The sequence below is a fragment of the Pipistrellus hanaki genome (assembly GCF_964339955.1).
Source record: "Pipistrellus hanaki genome assembly, chromosome: 2".
Classification (NCBI taxonomy): Eukaryota; Metazoa; Chordata; class Mammalia; order Chiroptera; family Vespertilionidae; genus Pipistrellus; species Pipistrellus hanaki.
In genome coordinates, this window is record NC_140504.1 from 141,155,310 (window position 1) to 141,172,877 (window position 17,568).

At 43.2% G+C, this 17,568-nt stretch overlaps 2 protein-coding genes across 8 annotated transcripts in view; one reads left to right on the forward strand and one right to left on the reverse strand.

Moving 5' to 3' along the window:
* Positions 1 to 17,568, reverse strand: part of DNASE2B (deoxyribonuclease 2 beta) — a 684,289-nt gene that overhangs the window by 458,573 nt on the left and 208,148 nt on the right. The window lies entirely within an intron of this gene.
* Positions 15,230 to 17,568, forward strand: part of SSX2IP (SSX family member 2 interacting protein) — a 51,611-nt gene continuing 49,272 nt past the window's right edge. For all 5 annotated transcript variants that reach the window (XM_084874420.1, XM_084874421.1, XM_084874422.1 and 2 more), the window contains exon 1: positions 15,230 to 15,364. The gene's annotated coding sequence lies outside the window, so the exon portion shown is untranslated. The remainder of the gene's footprint in view (positions 15,365 to 17,568) is intronic.

A 17,568-nucleotide genomic window follows, 5' to 3' on the forward strand; every position in this document is an offset into this window, starting at 1 on the left:
CACTTTTCCTAGTTGTAGTTCTATTGGAATATATTTTGTCTTTTTGGAAACTATTAAGGGGGGAAATCTTCTTTGTACCCATAAACCCACACTGGAGGTTGCATCTGTCCTTTTGGGGCAGACACTCAATATGATTCTCATTTTGGATGTTTGGAAACATAGCCAAGGCTGTCTTCACTAATTGTGGGCATTTGAAAGGTTAAGTAACTCAGCTGTGTGCTTTTTCCATTCATGCATTGTTGGAATGGAAGGAAAAATAATTGAAATACTTACGGACATATTCCCCCATCATTTCCTTTCCCCATTTAGTCAGCTACTCTTTCTCCACTCATTGCCTCAAAGAAGGAATATGACAAGGGAAAGCAGAGAAAAAGGAACCTTCGTACAATTGAGCTTTGAAGGGGCACAGGAAATTATGTGAGGGAATATAGCTGAATAAGAGCAAGGGCTTCCCAGGCTGCAAGAGAAGGCAGGTTGGAGGGGACTTGACAGATTGGTGGGAAATCATTTTGGTGGATCTCAAAGAAAGGAAACCCTGTGCCAGCTCCTGGGCTTAGTCTGGACTGGGGAGCAGTGCCAGGAATGAAGCTGGACAAAACCCCAATAGGTGCCAAAGAAAAGATCAGCACCTCATCTCTCGGGTAGAGCCTCAGAAAGCAGGAAAACCCCAGAGAAGAAGTGGCTTAGGAGAGTCTCCCAGCGTCTCCCAGGGGGGTGGGAGCTGCAGTGTGAAAGAGTCCTGGGGCCAGGGGTTTATCTACAAGCAGGTTAGAGACCAATTCAACTTGAAGGTGGAGAAAAGAGAGAACGCACAGGTGAGGGGACCACATGGAACGATGGGTGTCTCAGCAGGTGGTAAGTGTGGAAAAAAAGACATTGAGGATCAGATAGACTGCCTCCCACACCGCTCCCCCAACTCTAATGCTTGGATCTCTAAACACCTCTCTAATTTAGAAACAATTATAGGTAAAACTTAAGGTGAATCTTAGAATGCCTAACATTTGTTCTACCACCCTTCTAGAAAATGGGTTTTAAAAAGAGATGTTCAGTTGTAGAAAAATAAAGCTGTTTTATACACAATTGCGTTTGCAGGCTAAGATTTAGACTCACTACATTTAAAGAAACATGAACTGATGAGCCTTTATTAAACATTCATCATGTGTACCCAGCATCATTTTAAATGCTTTATGTGTATTAATTCATTTAGAAAAAAGTCTCTATGTTTATGAACTTCGGTTTTACTTTTACAGTGCCTTTATATAAGAACATTAGAAGTACTCTAGTGTATATCTGACAGGAATAATTTCTGTGTTATTATTCAGAGCCTGCTCATTATTATGGATGAATTCTAACATACAGAAAAGTATAGAGCATCATATGAAGAATTCTCAAGTATCAACCTCTCCACCTTAATAATTATTAACCACGGATAATCAATCACGTCTCATATTTTGAACCACATTTTAGACATCACATCATTTTATTTATTTATATTCAGTATGTATCTCTAAAAAGCAAGGCTTCATTTCATCAAATATGTAGTGTTCCAATATTTTCAATTGTCTCATAGCTTTTAAAAAAACACACATTTGTTTACTTAAATTGAGGCCCAAACAACGTTCATACAATGCATTTGGTTGGTGTGTCTCTTTTACTGTTTAGGGTTTTTCCCCTTCTTTTTACTTTCTTCCTTCCTTGAATTTTATTTATTGGAAAAATCCGTGTCTCATCGATCCTGTAGACTTTTCCACATTTTGGGTTTTGCGGGCCTTCACCTAATCATTCCCCCTGTTCCCCTGACCACTGCTGATTCCTGTGGTTATTGCTCATCTTCAGTCTCGATTTTTGTCTGTCGACTCCATCCTTTTAGCCATACATGTTCCTACCTATAACAGAGCCCTGGCCGAACACAAAACCTCTATGGAACAAAGTTTGACGAAAGGACAAAGTCATCTTCATTGTGAGTGATTCTAAAGCTCTCACCTGCGAAATTTTAATCTCACTCTTCTATTGAATGAGCATCGCCCCCTTAGGCATTTAGTTTTACCAGACATTTATTCACAGAAGACTCACCGCTTGTCTCCAAAACTTGTATTTAAACAAAGGTAAACATTTCCACACACAAAGCATTAATTTGTCTTGGCTTTTGTGTCCCACTCCTGTGTTTCTAATTTCGTTTTGTTTACCAGACAATGCCCGGTGCCCTGGGATCTGCAATATGCTAATCTGTCCCCCACTTGCTGTGGGATTGAGGTCACCCTCAGGGAGCAGGCTTTCGTCTGATTAGACATATTGAATGGCTGGTTTATTTCCATTCAGGCCTCTGTAGAGAAGACAGACAGTGGCCGCTCCCCTGGGAGAAGGTGGGCCGGATTCTAGTCAGCATTTGATACACTCACAGCTGAGAACTCCAGAGAACAAAGAGGGAGGGAGAGACACAGAAGGGAGGGCGCTGTGTGGGATTCAGAGCAGGTAGTTGCAGTTTAACAGCCAGATAAACCATCCACACGCAGACACCTTGTGCACGAATGCCCAATGGTACAATTGTTATTTCAGATTTGGCCTTTCGGGTGATAGTGGTATTGACTTAAATCCACTCATTTGGCCTCAACATTCTGTCATCTCTCGTACTCTTTAGGCCTCTCCAAACTCGGTTATGTGAGACATGGATATGCTAGCCAGCTAACCGCATCCTTCAACTGGCTTTGTTATAAATAATTCCCAGTTGCATGTAGCTTCAAATGTATTTTATCTTTTGGGACAGGACAGTTATTTTTATTGCTTCTGAGTTCCAGTTTATGACATGAATTTGCAAGCAGAAAAATTTGTGCACAGGGGGAGGGAGTAGTGGTGTCCCTCAGCCCAGCCTGCACCCTCTCCAATCTGGGACCTCTCGAGGTGGGATTGGGCCTAAACGGGCAGTCAGACATCCCTCTCACAATCCAGAACTCCTGACTCCCAACTGCTCACCTGCCTGCCTTCCTGATTGCCCCCTAACCACTCCCATGCCAGCTCGATTGATGTCTAACTGTTCCCCTGCCAGCCTGTTTGGCTCCAACTTCCCTCCTCTGCCGGCCTGGTCACCCCTAACTGGCCTCCCCTGCAGAGTTGATAGCCCCCAACTGCCTTCCCTTGCAGGGCAGGCAGAAAGCTTGGCTTCCACAGTTACCTGGGAAACCCAAGCCTCCTTCCTGCTCTCTGTGGCCGGTAGCCATTTTGGTTGGGTTTATTTGCATGCTCTCTCTGATTGGCTGGTGGGTGTGGCTTGTAGCAGAATGATGGTTAATTTGCATATTACTCTTTTATTAGGTAGGATTGGCAGTAATGTTAATACCACGTATTTACATAGGTTAACCTGGTTCTCCTAGAACATGTGTTTTGGGATTTGTGTGGAAAACATTGAAGTTGGTACTTAACAGACATCATTAAAATCATTCTAGAGTATCTCAAAGCACTGGAAAATGTCAACAAGGAGCAGTGTTGGTTGACTTTGAGGGTCCCAGGCAGGATTTGCAAAGGCATTCCGCAATCCCAGCACCAGAGTGGTTGGTCTAAGGGAGAGTAGAGGGAGGTGGGGAAAGAAGAGGAGTAGCCGCAGGCACTCTAACTCAGTGTTAACTTCCCAGGGGAAGGAATATTGTCTTCCTTGGTCCCTCCATTCAAAAACCCCAGGTATGAATCTCCTTGGTTATATGTCTGTCCCTAAACCAATTTCTATGGCCAGAGGGATGCAGTATTCTGTTTGGCAAGACTAGGTCTCAGACCACCTCCAAATTTAGGGTAGGAATCAACTTCATTTAACAGCTTCCGAGAGAGCTGGGGAGGGGTACTTTCCTACAGAAACCAGGATGTTATTTCCGAAAGGAGAAGTAGATGCTGAGCAAGCAAGAGCAAGACGTCTTCTACCTTCCCTGGTAGCTAAAGGTGGAATTTCAGGCACCAAGACTCTTGGATAAGGGAGATATTTTTGAAGTGCTTTTTTTGGGTCCTCCGATAACAGCATGTTACCACCTGCCTACTTAAAGAGCCATCTGGTCTGGGTTTGACTGCTCTAGCCATATGCTTGCAGTTCTAACTGAAACCCCTTGGCTTGTGACATCAGGCAGCAGCATTTAAATATGCTGAATTCTAAAAATGTTGAGATTATAAGTAGTGCATCATATTTTATAAATGCAAACAGCAGTTTGAAAAACTTTAGTTTTTCAATCTCTCCAGCAGGGTTTATGGCTTTTCCTGTTTTATTTGTGTGTGTGTGTTAATTTTGTAAAGTTGAAAAAAAGAGCATATTTTATGATTAACAATTATTCTTACACAAAACAAATGACATAGCAAAACATTTTGTACAAATAAAAACTTCAAATGCTTGTTTTTGTTTATTTTATTGTTGACACTATTACAGATGTCCCCCATTCCTCCCTTCTTACCCACCTTCATCCAGCCCCTGTCCCTCCCCTCCCTCTCTAGCTATCACCACACTGTTGTCTGTGTCCATGGGCTATGTTTTTGGGCTAATCTTTTAATCTTCTTTCATGGAGTTCCCCCAGACCCCTCCCCTCTTCCAAATGCTTATTTTTGTTTCTTAAGGCTATGTTTGTTTGAATATTTTAGAAAGTCTTTGTGTGTTATTTCCTGCAGAAAATGTGTGATATTTAAAGTGAGTTAAAGCTCTTATGAAAATGAAAAGTGAAGGGTATTGTGTTGTTCTGATTTGAATATATGTCTTGTGTTAACCATTTGCAACACTTAAATTATATTCCTTTTATATTTTCTGAAGTTTTATTTTTATTAGGCTTTGCTTAATATTATTTTTAAAAAATGTTTTATGTATTATTTTATTTTTATTTTTAATGTTTTTTAGATGATTGAACTAGGCATTGAAATTTATTTCACGGACTCCATGTTGGTTATGAAATAAATTCTAATCTGAATATTCTACAATCATGTGTACCTATTCCCCCTTAGGTGTTTTATGAGGGGTTTCTGTTGTTATCATTTATCCTGATTCCTTTGTCTTTGGTGGGAGCACCAGTCTCTTAACTGCTCCTCCGATGGTCCTAGTGAGAATAATTGTGTTTGCGCTGCCTTTGGCAGAGGATTTGACAATTGTGAAAAGGGGTGGAAAAGAGACCATGAGCATGTTCTCAGGCAGCTGTGCTTTAGGAAAGTGTAGAAATGAACTTGAGGGTGTGCTATAGATTCCCTTAAAGTCGGCCAGGCTCTGGACCACCCAGAGAGTCTTCATGTGCGTGGGCAGAGGGAGCTATCCCAGTTTGAAGACTTCTCTTAATTAATCAGCAGGCATTGGAACAAAAATGGCTGGAGAGCAACAGAGATCAAGGCAGTCCTGAATATATTGGTGATGACATGGTGGTTAAGAGAAGAGCTCTGAAATTTACTAGCTGGATAATCTTGGGCAGGTTATTTATAGTAACCTTGCCTTCTTAAATCTTATTCAGGAAGTAAAGGCAATAATGACACCTGCCTCATAGTTTGTTGTGAGGACTAAATGAATTAATGTGTAAAGCACTTAGAACAGTGCTTGACAAGAAGTAGTCACTCAATAAGTTTTTCATATTAACATTAGGAAATAGTTATATGTGACATAATGATGAAGATAACTCCTAAATAAGTTCAAGTTCCGCATATACTTTGTCATTGCTGAAGCTAATTGGTTTAATTTGTAAATTAAATAAAAAGTACAAGTATTCACAGTACGTAGGTGCAGAGCCAAGATTCTTATCCAGCATTTATACTGTTAATGTCTTGCCATGCTGACTCTTGTAAAACAAATGCAACAAAAATAAATAAAAATAGGAGGTATATGAGCTGTGAAGCTATCTTTTCTAGATCAATGGGTAGCCTGTGTTAGGTAAAATTTACAATATGCTTATTTCAGAGAGGCAAGCAAAGTGATGTGTTCTTTCCCTCATCTTGTATGATCACAGAAAATTCCATTTGGAACACCTCCCCTCCCCCTACACATACATTTATTACTAAATATATCATCCAACTTTTGGTGCTTAGAGGTTCAGTTGCCTTGCTACTGTTACAGGGGCTGCAGGCAGATCATGTTCAACTGTTTTATTTTTGTTAAAGAAAATTAGAGGGTTTTTCAATTCCATTTTATTTCTCCACTATTTCTAATTGCCCCCAAATCACCTCATTGTAAATTTGGGTTTTATGCTTGATAGCATATACCTTAAGTTGAAAAATTCAACAAAGAGCTTGAAAACCCTTATTTGAATAACAGCGACTTGACTTCAGGAACAGCTGCTAAGATAAAATAAATCCAAGAGAGCTCAGCAACCAGACCCAATTGCTTTTCTTTTTAAAGGGGCAGGCAGATTTATATCAGATTGTAAGTCTTAAATGATTGCTTTAAATCAATACTGTATTTTAATTGATATCAAATCTGAATTTTTATATGGGTATTTTACCCAGTACACGGAAATATTTCACTATATTTCAATTTGAACAGTTATTTGATGACAGCATTGATAGAGATTTACAAAGCCAAAAATAAAATCCATCAGGAATCAAGCCACCAGATTTTTTTTTCACTGAGAATGCAGAAACATAAACTTCACCTACCAAAATATAAATAATAAAATCAAATGGAAATCTATAACTAAGAAAAACAGAATTGCCAGTTTCAGAACTAAAAAATTTGAACTGTTTTGTTTATTGCAACGCCTCAGCCTTCTGTAGTGTGATTCATATTACAGAGAACTCAATAAAAGAATTGCACAAAAGGTTGGGTTGCAAATAATGATACGTAGAAATCTTTTAAGAAAGTCTAACATTAAAACGTAATTTTATAGAATTGATAAATGATAAAAGATTATTTGTTCTACAAAGACATCATTCATCATGTAAAAAGATTATCGTAATTTCTTTTAAACATCTAATTTCACTAGTATATTTAGGACATGGTTTGATTTCTAAATATGTATTTTTACACATGACTTTTGCTAGAAAATATCTATAATATAAAGCAAGTACTAACAAGAAAATATAGTACAATGTTCTGAGAATCTCAGCATAGCAAATAATTTTGTGAAAAGACATATATGTATTTATATATCAATATACTTTAATTGCTCTGACCTAGTTAAATTTGTATGTATATATGTTAGAGAAATGTTACTATCCTAGATATATTTTTATAATTCAAAACATACAAACAGTTTCACATTTTCTCTGCTTCTCATTTAATGATTCCAGTCAATCAGTCCTTTGTAAATAGCTCCCATATTTCACTTTTTCTTTGGCTGTTTCCACTTGGGACATCTAAGTGTATTGTACCAATAAAATGAAATATCACACCCTCAGATCACTTTATGAGAGTTCTTTTTTTTTTTAATGTATTATCAGATAAGATGCTTTTAACCGCAAGTAATAAACAACCTAACTAGTCGTGACTGAGGTCACAAAGCATTTATTATTTACTAAACAAAATGCTGAGAGGAAGGAAGCCACAGGTTAGTTTGGGAGCAGGTGATGTGAGCATGGACCCAGGAGGCTGAGCCAGTATTTCAGCCCAGGCAGTCCGACTCAAGTGCCTATGGTGCAGGCCACTTCTCAGTATTATTTAGACTGTCATTATTCTGTCTTCCTGGGAGACTGTGAGTTTCCGTGGTGAGTAGGGAACTTATATCCCTCAATGGCAATCATTGGCACATGGAAATCATTCAATAAATATTCATTCAACCATTGAGGAAAATTTGAAATAAGAGGGATGGAGAGTAAGACTATGAAAAATAAAAGGGTACCATGGTGCAGAATTAAATTAGAACTATTCAAGTTGATGCTAGACCTTTGTGCTCTGTGGTTTTAAATAAATTTCAGTATAACTGAAAAAAACAACAACAGCATTTTGGGTCATTTATAGTGAGTTCCCTCACTTCCCTGTAGGTCTTTTGTTGGTTGATCAATACTGTGGGTTTAAATGTACAAGTTTAGAAATGTAGACTGAGCAAAATTGCTCTGTATAAGAAAGGTTTAGAGACCACTTCAGTCTGCAAGGTTAGGGGTGTGTGTGTGTGTGTACTGGAAGGGAATGGGCCTTAAGCAAAACATGGCAGCAGGAGGAGAGACCCAAGAGGAGATATGTAGGATTGGTGGGGTTTTCAAAAGTGAAATGCTATGCACTGTGTGATGGGACCCCATGAGATTCAGTAAAAATAAAAGGTATACTATGATTGGATATTGAAAAAGATGAATTTATGTCAAGAACTTCAGTTTAACATGGTCACGGTGTTAGGTCAGAATTTAAGACAGTCTTCCTGAATGCTCAAGATGTTCAAAATGATTGCCGATTGTGGGTGTGCACATGTGTGTGTGTTCACCGCATTTATTAAAACAGAAATTCTGCTTTTCTCTTGGAAATACAGAATTGGAGGACTCCTCTGGTTGGCACCTGACCATTTTTCTATAATAGGACCTTATAAACTATTTGAGTGGTGTAAGCATAATCAAGTTTTACATGGCATATTTTAAAATTAAAGCAATTTGGGGACAAATGGAGAGTTGGACACCAATGTGTTAGAGCTTGACTAACTTCCGTCAGGCATTATTGCTCAAAAAGAACACTTTCAAAAGAAATAGTGGGGCAGAACACTCAGCAGACCAGACAAAAATCGAAAGTACTAAGTACCTACAAGATGAGCAGGCATGTCTTTGTTGTGTGTCTGGCTCGGTGAGTTAGGGCAGGGTGGGGCGGCGCAGGGTGGGTAATGAGGAAGGATAGTTTCTTTTCTGAGAATTTTCACCTGGTGGATGTGAGAGGAAAAGGCAACTGCAGTGGCCCATTTATCCTGCAAACTCAGCAGGCGCTTTGTCCTGTCATTTCAATCTGGACTACTACTGGCCCAAAGCCAAAGGAATCGGCCAGGAATGAATCATCCTTGGAAATGCAGCATGTTGCAGAGGTTCCCTCAGTGGCCAGAGGAGCCAAGCCCAGCTCACTGCAAGGCCGCCTTTAGAAAGCAAGAAGCAGAGCTGGTGGCCTGGTGTTGCCGGATTTGCAGAGTGAAGGCTGCCTCAAGGCCCTGCTCAGGTTCTCTCTCCTCCTACGCCCTGATCACTTCGGCCCACGTGTGGGCCTCTGAGGTCTTGCAGCTCTTGGAAGCTTTCCTATACTATTTTGCAGTTAAGTACTGACAGTCTTAAACTTACCTTGTGAGTAAAATGAGACCATGGATAGGGAGTCCCCAGCACAGTACCTAGCAAGACTTTGTTTATATGTCCTGCCGCTGCTGGAAAGAAAAGTCCTGGCCAGAGCACAGAATGAGTGAATGAATGTGGGGCCAGTAAAGAAAGGTGACTCAGCCCATCTTCTATGGCCTACATTTTCCTCTAGTGGAGAAATGCTCTTCACTCGATCCAGAGATTGTTGCTGCTATTGAAATAATCCAGATGGTATGAATTACAGAAAGCTGTAATAAAAGCCCACTATAATCCAGATTTGAATGTCTGTGTTAGTAAAAGCTGTGTGGCCTGAATGTTTGCTGGGGGATTTGAAACACGGGTTTCTGAGAAACACACAGAGTCAATTATTAACACAGGTTAAAGTCAGAGCCTAGTTATTTCAGCAAAATTAAAATATTTTAAAATTACAACATGACATACTTATTAAAATTCATAAATAACAGAACTTAATAAAACTAAAAATAGATGCTCCTTCTTTCTTTCCTATCCACTTCCCACCCAATTTCACTGTTAACGGTTTGGTTACCAACCTCCAGTGCAGGCATAGAGGGGCTGGGGCTACAGAGGCAAAAACAACCAGCAAAGTCCATGTCTTCACTGGGCTTACGTTCTAGTGCAGTGGCTCTCAACCTTTCTAATGCCGTGACCCTTTAATACAGTTCGTTATGTTGTGGTGATCCCCAACCATAAAATTACTTCCGTTGCTACTTCATAATTAATTTTGCTACCGTTTTGAATCGTAATGTAAATATCTGTGCTTTCCGATCATCTTAGGCTCTATAACAGCATTTCTCAACCTGTGGGTAGCGACCCACAGGTTGAAAACCACTAGCAGGGTCGCCTAAGATCATCGGAAAGCACAGATATTTACATTATATTTACATGGTCTTAGGCGACCCTGCTAGTGGTTTTCAACCTGTTGAAACAGGTTGAGAAATGCTGTTATAGAGCCTAAGATGATCGGAAAGCACAGATATTTACATTACGATTCAAAACGGTAGCAAAATTAATTATGAAGTAGCAACGGAAGTAATTTTATGGTTGGGGGTCAACACAACATGAGGAACTGTATTAAAGGGTCGCGGCATTAGAAAGGTTGAGAGCCACTGATCTAGTGGGAGGATATAGACCATAAGCAAGCAAACAAGCAAACAAAACCAAGCCTGGGAAGCCAGCTACTTATATGGAAGTGGGATCCAAATGATGAAAAGAAACATAGTCTTGAACTCTGTGGGAAAAGCCTTTCAGGGCCAGGGGCTAGCCAAAGTGGGAGCTCCAAGATGGGGACAGGAACCAGCCAGCCTGGTGTGCTAGATTGGGGAGAAAGTTCAATTTCACGCAGATAAAATGAGAGGCCATTCAAGGTCCTTAAATACAGGAGGCTTGGGGAGAGGAGTGGATTTTCACTTTTTTAAAGACTCTGATGTAGCCGAAACCGGTTTGGCTCAATGGATAGAGCGTCGGCTTGGGGACTGAAGGGATCCGGGTTTGATTCCGGTCAAGGGCATGTACCTTGGTTGCGGGCACATCCCCAGTAGGAGGTGTGCAAGAGGCAGCTGATCGATGACTCTCTCTCATCGATGTTTCTAGCTCTCTATCTCTCTCCCTTCCTCTCTGTACAAAATTAATAGAATATATTTAAAAAATAAATAAATAAATAAAGACTCTGATGTAATGGGGGCTAAAATGGAAGTCTGCAGACAGATTGGAAGAGATTCATTCACACAAACATACAGAGTTTAAAAAATATATATATGCTTTTTCTGAAACTTGTTACCGGTGCACATTTTTAGAATTCCTCCCTGAAATTATGTTCAGAGTCAGTTTACTGCTTGTCTAAATCAAACACATCTTGTTTTCTGAACTTTCCCTGTCCATCCAAATGCAGTAACCTAGTTGGCAAACGCAGGTTTGGCATTTCAACGTGGCTCCAGAATGTGTTCATCAGATTTGGCTTTAACTTTTGGTTTGTTCCAAAAATTAGGTTTATTCTCAAAGAAAGAATTCTTTTCAACTAATTCAGTGCCTACTAATGTGCTATCTTTTGAGCAACATCATTGTAATAAGTATATAGTAGCCTGCCAAGGTGGTTACTCTGAAATTAAAAACCGTTACTTGGAGTTATGTTCATTTTTTTACCAAATAATTATTGAGCACCAGGCACATTGGTTAATAGCAAACAAAATCTCTATCTCTTGCCGAAACCGGTTTGGCTCAGTGGCAGAGCGTCGGTCTGCGGACTGAAAGGTCCCCAGGTTCGATTCTGTTCAAGGGCATGTACATTGGTTGTGGGCACATCTGCAGTAGGGGGTGTGCAAGAGGCAGCTGGTCGATGTTTCTTTCTCATCGACGTTTCTAGCTCTGTATCTCTCTCCCTTCCTCTCTGTAAAAAATCAATAAAATATATTAAAAACAAAACAAAACAAAAAAATCTCTATCTCTGCTGGGATTACATTCTAGTAAAGGGAGATGGACCAAACAAACAAACAAAATAAGTAAATGCTACATTATGGTTGAAGATGACATTAGAGGGAGGTAAGAGATTTGGGAAGCTATGAGGGGGAATTCCAATTTTAAATAATGTTGTCGGTCGGGTCTCACAAAGAAAATGACTTTGGGTAGACTAGAAAGGGGAGAAGTAAGTAATATAGATGTTGAGAGGGAGGACATTCACACAGAGGGAATAGCTAGTCCAAAGGTCCTGAGGCACTGATGTAGCTGGCAAGATTGAGGGAAAATGAGGAGGCTAATGTTACTTGAGTAAGGGAGAGATTATAGAACACGAGATCAGAGAGGGAAGGAGGTGGAGGGCAGGTCATAAGAATCTTATACCCTGTTTCCCCGAAAATAAGACAGTGTCTTATATTAATTTTTTTCCCCCAAAGTTGCGCTAGGTCTTATTTTCAGGGGATGTCTTATCTTTCCATGCGCTAGGTCTTATTTTCGGAGGATGTCTTATTTTCGGGGAAACACGGTAGCATATGGAATAATTTGGGCTTCAACAATGAATGACAGGAGCCAAAGCAAAGAAATGACATGATATAAATTATATTTTAAAATAATTACTCTGATCACTGTGGTGTACATGGAGTAGAGGTGGGAGTTTTGATGCGTTTTAGAAAACAACAACATTTGATATCACATTCCCTTAATTTTTCTAAAAAAGGGGAAAGTAGCCAAAGTAAAGCATTAAAAAATATTCTATAGAGCACCTTTTCCCTTTATCTTTCGTTACCATGGCAAAGTTCTATCAAGCCTAATTCCTTTAGCCCTGTGCTTAAAGTATACTTACACTATTTTCAGGCTGACGCCCAGTTCCTTATCTTGTTCTATATATCAGTTAAGATCTTCTTGGCGGCAAGTAACTGAATACCTGACCCAAACTGGCTTAAGCAATAGGCCATTTAGTAGCTCAAATGTGGAGGTATGCAAAGCCAGAGTAGGTTAATTTAGCCACTCAGTGACCTCTAGGTTGTCTTTCCAGTTTTTCGGGTGTTTTTTTTTTTTTTTTTTTTTAAACCTTTTCTCTTATTGTTTCAGGATATGCCATCACAACTCCAAATATGCCTTGCTCAATAGAGGATGTCCAGGCCAGGAAGTAAGGAAAAGACTTCTTATGGGCTCTCAGGGCTAAAAATCTTTCCCCTGATTCCCCGCCCTTCGCACACATACATACATTTTCCATTATGTATTCACCAGAGTTAGGTCGTCTCCTCAGTTCCTAAACCATTGACAAAGGGTGTCCCTAAGACTCTCTCAGGAAGTCTACAAAGTCAAAACTGTGTTATTATAATACTAAAATGTTACCTTTTACTCCCATTCTCTTATGAATGTACAGTTTTCCAAGGGCTACCTGAGATAGATTGAATGTAGCAGATATGAAAATCCAATTACCTTCCATGAAGCCAGACATTAAAGATACTGGAAAAATTTTAAAGTAAAATTTCCCACTCTTCTTTGGAAAATATAGTTATTTCCATTAGCTTGTGCTATTTATGTATTATAAAATGTAATTTTATTATTTTATTCCTCACCTGAGGATATGTTTATTGTTTTTGTGTGATTTCTTTAGAGAGGGGGGAGGGGAATTGCCTCCTGTAAGGTGCCCCAAACCAAGGATCAAAGCCACAACCTCTGTATGTGCATGATTGGAATCAAACCTGCGACCTGAAGGACCAGGAGCACCCAGAGCAGGGCTTGTTATTTTGTAAATAAATACTTTTAAATTTCTCAGTTTTAATTTCTAGTATGGTAAATATCAATAGATATAACCCACATAAACAAAAGCCCTTTGCAGGTTTTTTTTTGTTTGTTTGTTTGTTTTAAGAATAAAACATGTGCCCCAAGAGCAAAAGGTTGAAAACCTTTGATTGATTCAGACAGATCGGATTTTCCCTTGGGGCTGGGGGCGGGGCCGAACGTTTGGGAGAGGACTGCAGCCTGGCCCAAACCCTAACCTCTGGTTCTGTAAGTGGTTAGGCCACAAACGGGTGTGCTGGGCGCTGCTTGTTTAATTCATCCATCTCAAATCAACTCTTCTAGCAGCTAATCGGAAGGGAGCTCTCGCTTTTGACTGTGAGGAGGTGAAATGGTCAAACTAAAGGCTTAAGTGTTATTTCAAAGAAAACCTGTCACTTTGAGGTGGTTCTTAAGGTGGGAAGGAATGTGGGAGTTTGGGGCGCACAGTTGAAATTGCAAAACCCCTTTTTGGAGCAGAGGTATCCCCCCCACCCCGCCTCCCCAACATACACTCGTCATCAGGACTCTGGGGTAGGGAGTAAGGTAACTGTTCCTAATAATTGATTTCTTTTTCCACACCAGCCCGCACTAACAGCGGGCCCTTAGAGGGGCCCTGACGGGTTAGTGGGCTGTCCTTCACCTAAACGCAATAGCATCCAGCCGGGCCTCCTGCTCGCTCAGGCCAAAGGCCAACAGGAGGATGTCCTTGGATGCTGAAGTTGTCACCCAGGCGTGCTCACTTTCTCGCCTTGATCTTTCATCCAGGATTGGGCATAGGTGCATGTAAATTGGGAGGCGGGGGGCACTCGTCCCTCCCTTGTTCTTTACTGTTAATATTTCCTTTTCTTGTCTCATATTTTGGCATTTTAGTTTCAAAATGTTCTCAGGAGGCTCCTTAAAATACCAAACCCATCTGGGTCTCTTGAGTAAAATACAACCCTTGGCATACACACACACACACACACACACACTCTCCATCAAAGTGCATCTTTGTGTTTATATCTCTACTCATATGCCTGAGGTTCCCCATCTGATTTCTCCTTCCACAGGCCTCTCCTCTCGCCTGGAGCATGGAACAGGGGCCGGGGGAGGAGCCAGCCTGACCCTGGTGGCAGCAGGCATACCTTTTCTTTTCACCTATTTTGCTGGGCGGGTGTGAGGCCTTTCTACCTGAACTTCGAGACCACAAGTGCCATTCGTTAAGTCTCCCCGTTGTCCCCCGCCTAGGTCCTTTTCTTTGCCCTGATTTTACATGTCAGTTTCTCCCTGTTGAGTTGTTTGCATCCTCTCTCTCCACTGGGCCTGGCCTAATTCTGGGTGCCGGCTGTTGTTTGGTTTATTTCTCCCCTTTCACCGGCGCACGTGGCTCTTCGGGGAGCTTCACGTTTGCTCCCCGTGCGCATATTGGGGTTCACCGGAGCCCGACACACGTGCTCGGATGCAACCACAGCCCCCTTCCCCCCGCCGGGCCCAAGCCGTGCGGGCGGGAGGAGGGGCGGGGGGCCGGGCCGGGCGGGGTGAATCGCAGGGCGGCTAACAGGTGCCGCCGCTGCAGCTGCGCCGCATCGCGCCCGGCTCCGCGGGTGAGGTTTTCTCTTTCTCCGGCCCCCACCGGACCCCCACCGGACCAATGCCGGCGGCGCTTGTTGGTCGCTTAGCAACGGGCGCAGCCAATGGGAGGCGGCGGAGCCTGCGGCGCGGCGGCGCGGGGGCGGGGTGGGAACCTGGCGAACCTGCGGAGGCGGGGACGCGGCCGCGAGGGGCGGAGCGGGGCCGGCGGGGCCGGGGAAGGCGGGAGCCGGAGGCGGAGGCGGGGCCGCCGCGTGCCGCGCGCTCTGCGGGCCCTCAGGGCTGCGCGGTCCTGACCCGGGCGCCGGGCGAGCGGTGTGTCCCCGCGGCTGTCGGGGACGTGACGGTGAGAGCCCAGCCCGGCGGCGCGGCGGCGGCGGGGATAGTGACGCGCCCGCCTGGGGAGGGCGACGGCGCCGGCAGGGTCGGGGGCCAACGGGCCGGGGGTCGGAGCTCACGGTGGGGGGCGGTGAGGGTGGCGCGGAGGTGAGCGTCGACCCCTGGCTCGGCGCCCCGCTTCCCTGCGCCCTGACCAGCGCGGCGGTTGGGGCCGTTGGAGGCGCGGGCGGGCGTTGACCCGCGACCCGCACCCCCGGCCGCGCCCCGGGGAGGAGGCGGGAGGTAGGTGCCAGCACGGGGGCCGCTCCGCCGGCGGCGGCAGGGCTGCGGTGCCCCCTCTCCGGGATGGAGAGAGGGTGGGGCCCGGCGTGGAGCGATGGGCGACGCAGGGACTTGGGGGGCGGGGGGGAGAAGATGGCCAATTTGGGGCTGCGGTGTCGGCAGAGGCTGCGGGGGTGAGAGGGAGCGTGGGGGGCGGGGGGGGTGTGTGTGCGAGGCTTCGGGGTTTGCCAGCTCGAGCCCCGCGAGTTGAGGTTAGAATTGAGTTTCTGGGTGGCCCAGTGGCCGCTGCAGAGGAAGAGAACCCCGATGGTAGCTCGATGTCTAGGGGAAGAGCTTCCATCCTAAGGGGCAGGCATGTGTGAGCATATTTTTTTTCGGTGTAGAATTTTGTAGTAAAAGTGGAGTAAACTGAATTAGGAGCTCCCTGCCCCCCCTTTGAAGCCTGTGCTGGTCTCCCAGTTATGCAAGTCATTTGGGCCCAGGAAATGGAATCTGCTAAAGAATATGTCCTCGGTACGTGCGATAATGGGAGTCTTTATGGATTATTACCTCATTCCAGGACCCGTATTTATGATTGCTAAATCATCGTTACCTGCGGCGCTGATACAGCTCTTGGTGAATCCGAGCGGAATTGCGATTTCCCTTTTCTGGACTCTGTCGTGGGGTGAGGGTTCGAAGAGGCAGTCCTCCCAGGGTGGCTCAGCAGTGTAAAAGGGTGGGGGGTTTCCTGGAATTAGAAAATGCTGGGCTTCCCTAACAATTCAGATTGGAGTCTAGGCCTGAAGTTTGATGGGAGTTGATGGGTGGTGCCTTGGGAGGGATTGCTTCCTTGTTTGGGTAGAAGAAAATTCTGGCAGCCTTGACCCTGACCTGGAAAGGTAGGGTATGACTTCACACATTTAAAAGGATACTGAGCAAAATTTGAAAAGAATGAGAGACCTGGAGAGAGAGAAAACAAAAATGCCTTTACAGTTAAAATTTAGGTCAAGCTATCTTGAAATTTAGACTTATGAACTTGGATTCAGTCAGCAAAACTTTATCCACCCAATCCTAGAACTATCTCAACTTCAAGGTCTAGGAAGCTGAGGTCATTGGTTCAGGCTAAACAAAGTATAGCTAATACTTAATTTGACACTGTTCTGCCTGCTGTCAGTGCAAGTTTCTCAAAGTGGTTCTTTGAAAAGAGGATGAGGGAACCGGTAGTTAAAATGAAGGCTCTTTTAAGTGACTGGCTCGGTGGGTCTTTTCAGCCAAGTCACTTTATATCCTTCCTTCCCCTTTTCTGGCCCCATGTGCACAACGAAGATAATGAAGCCCAAGGGTTAAGTAGCATGCGCGAAGCAGCTTGAAGATAACTGTAAGGACTTAGTTATTCTAGGATGAAATGTGAAAATCTCTTCATAACACATTGTACCTTATGACAAGACTTGCTAAAGAATACTATGTTCCAAACACACTGAGGTGTTATATGAGAAAACTAAAATGTTAATTGACTTGCCAAAGGCCTCAAGGCCAACAGGAAATCAGATTATATTCTTGGCCTATCCAAAATCCTGACATAGCTATCTTGGGATGGCACAAGTTGTGTGTGTGTGTGTGCGCGCGCGCGCGCGCGTATGTTTCTATTCCTCTCTTCCTCTCCCTTCCTCTCTGAAATCAATAACAATATTTTTATTGATTTCAGAGAGGAAGGGAGAGGAAGAGAGGAATAGAAACATACATCAATGATGAAAGAGAATCATTGATCAGCTGCCTTCTGTATGCCCTCTACTGAGGATCGAGCCTGCAACCCGGGTATGGGCCCTTAACCAGAATCGAATCTGGAACCCCAGGCTGACATTCTGTCCACTGAGCCAAACTGGCTAGGGCTGGGTATGACACAATTTTTATAAAAGGCATTTGAGTATCTTCTATGTAGTATGCATCTAG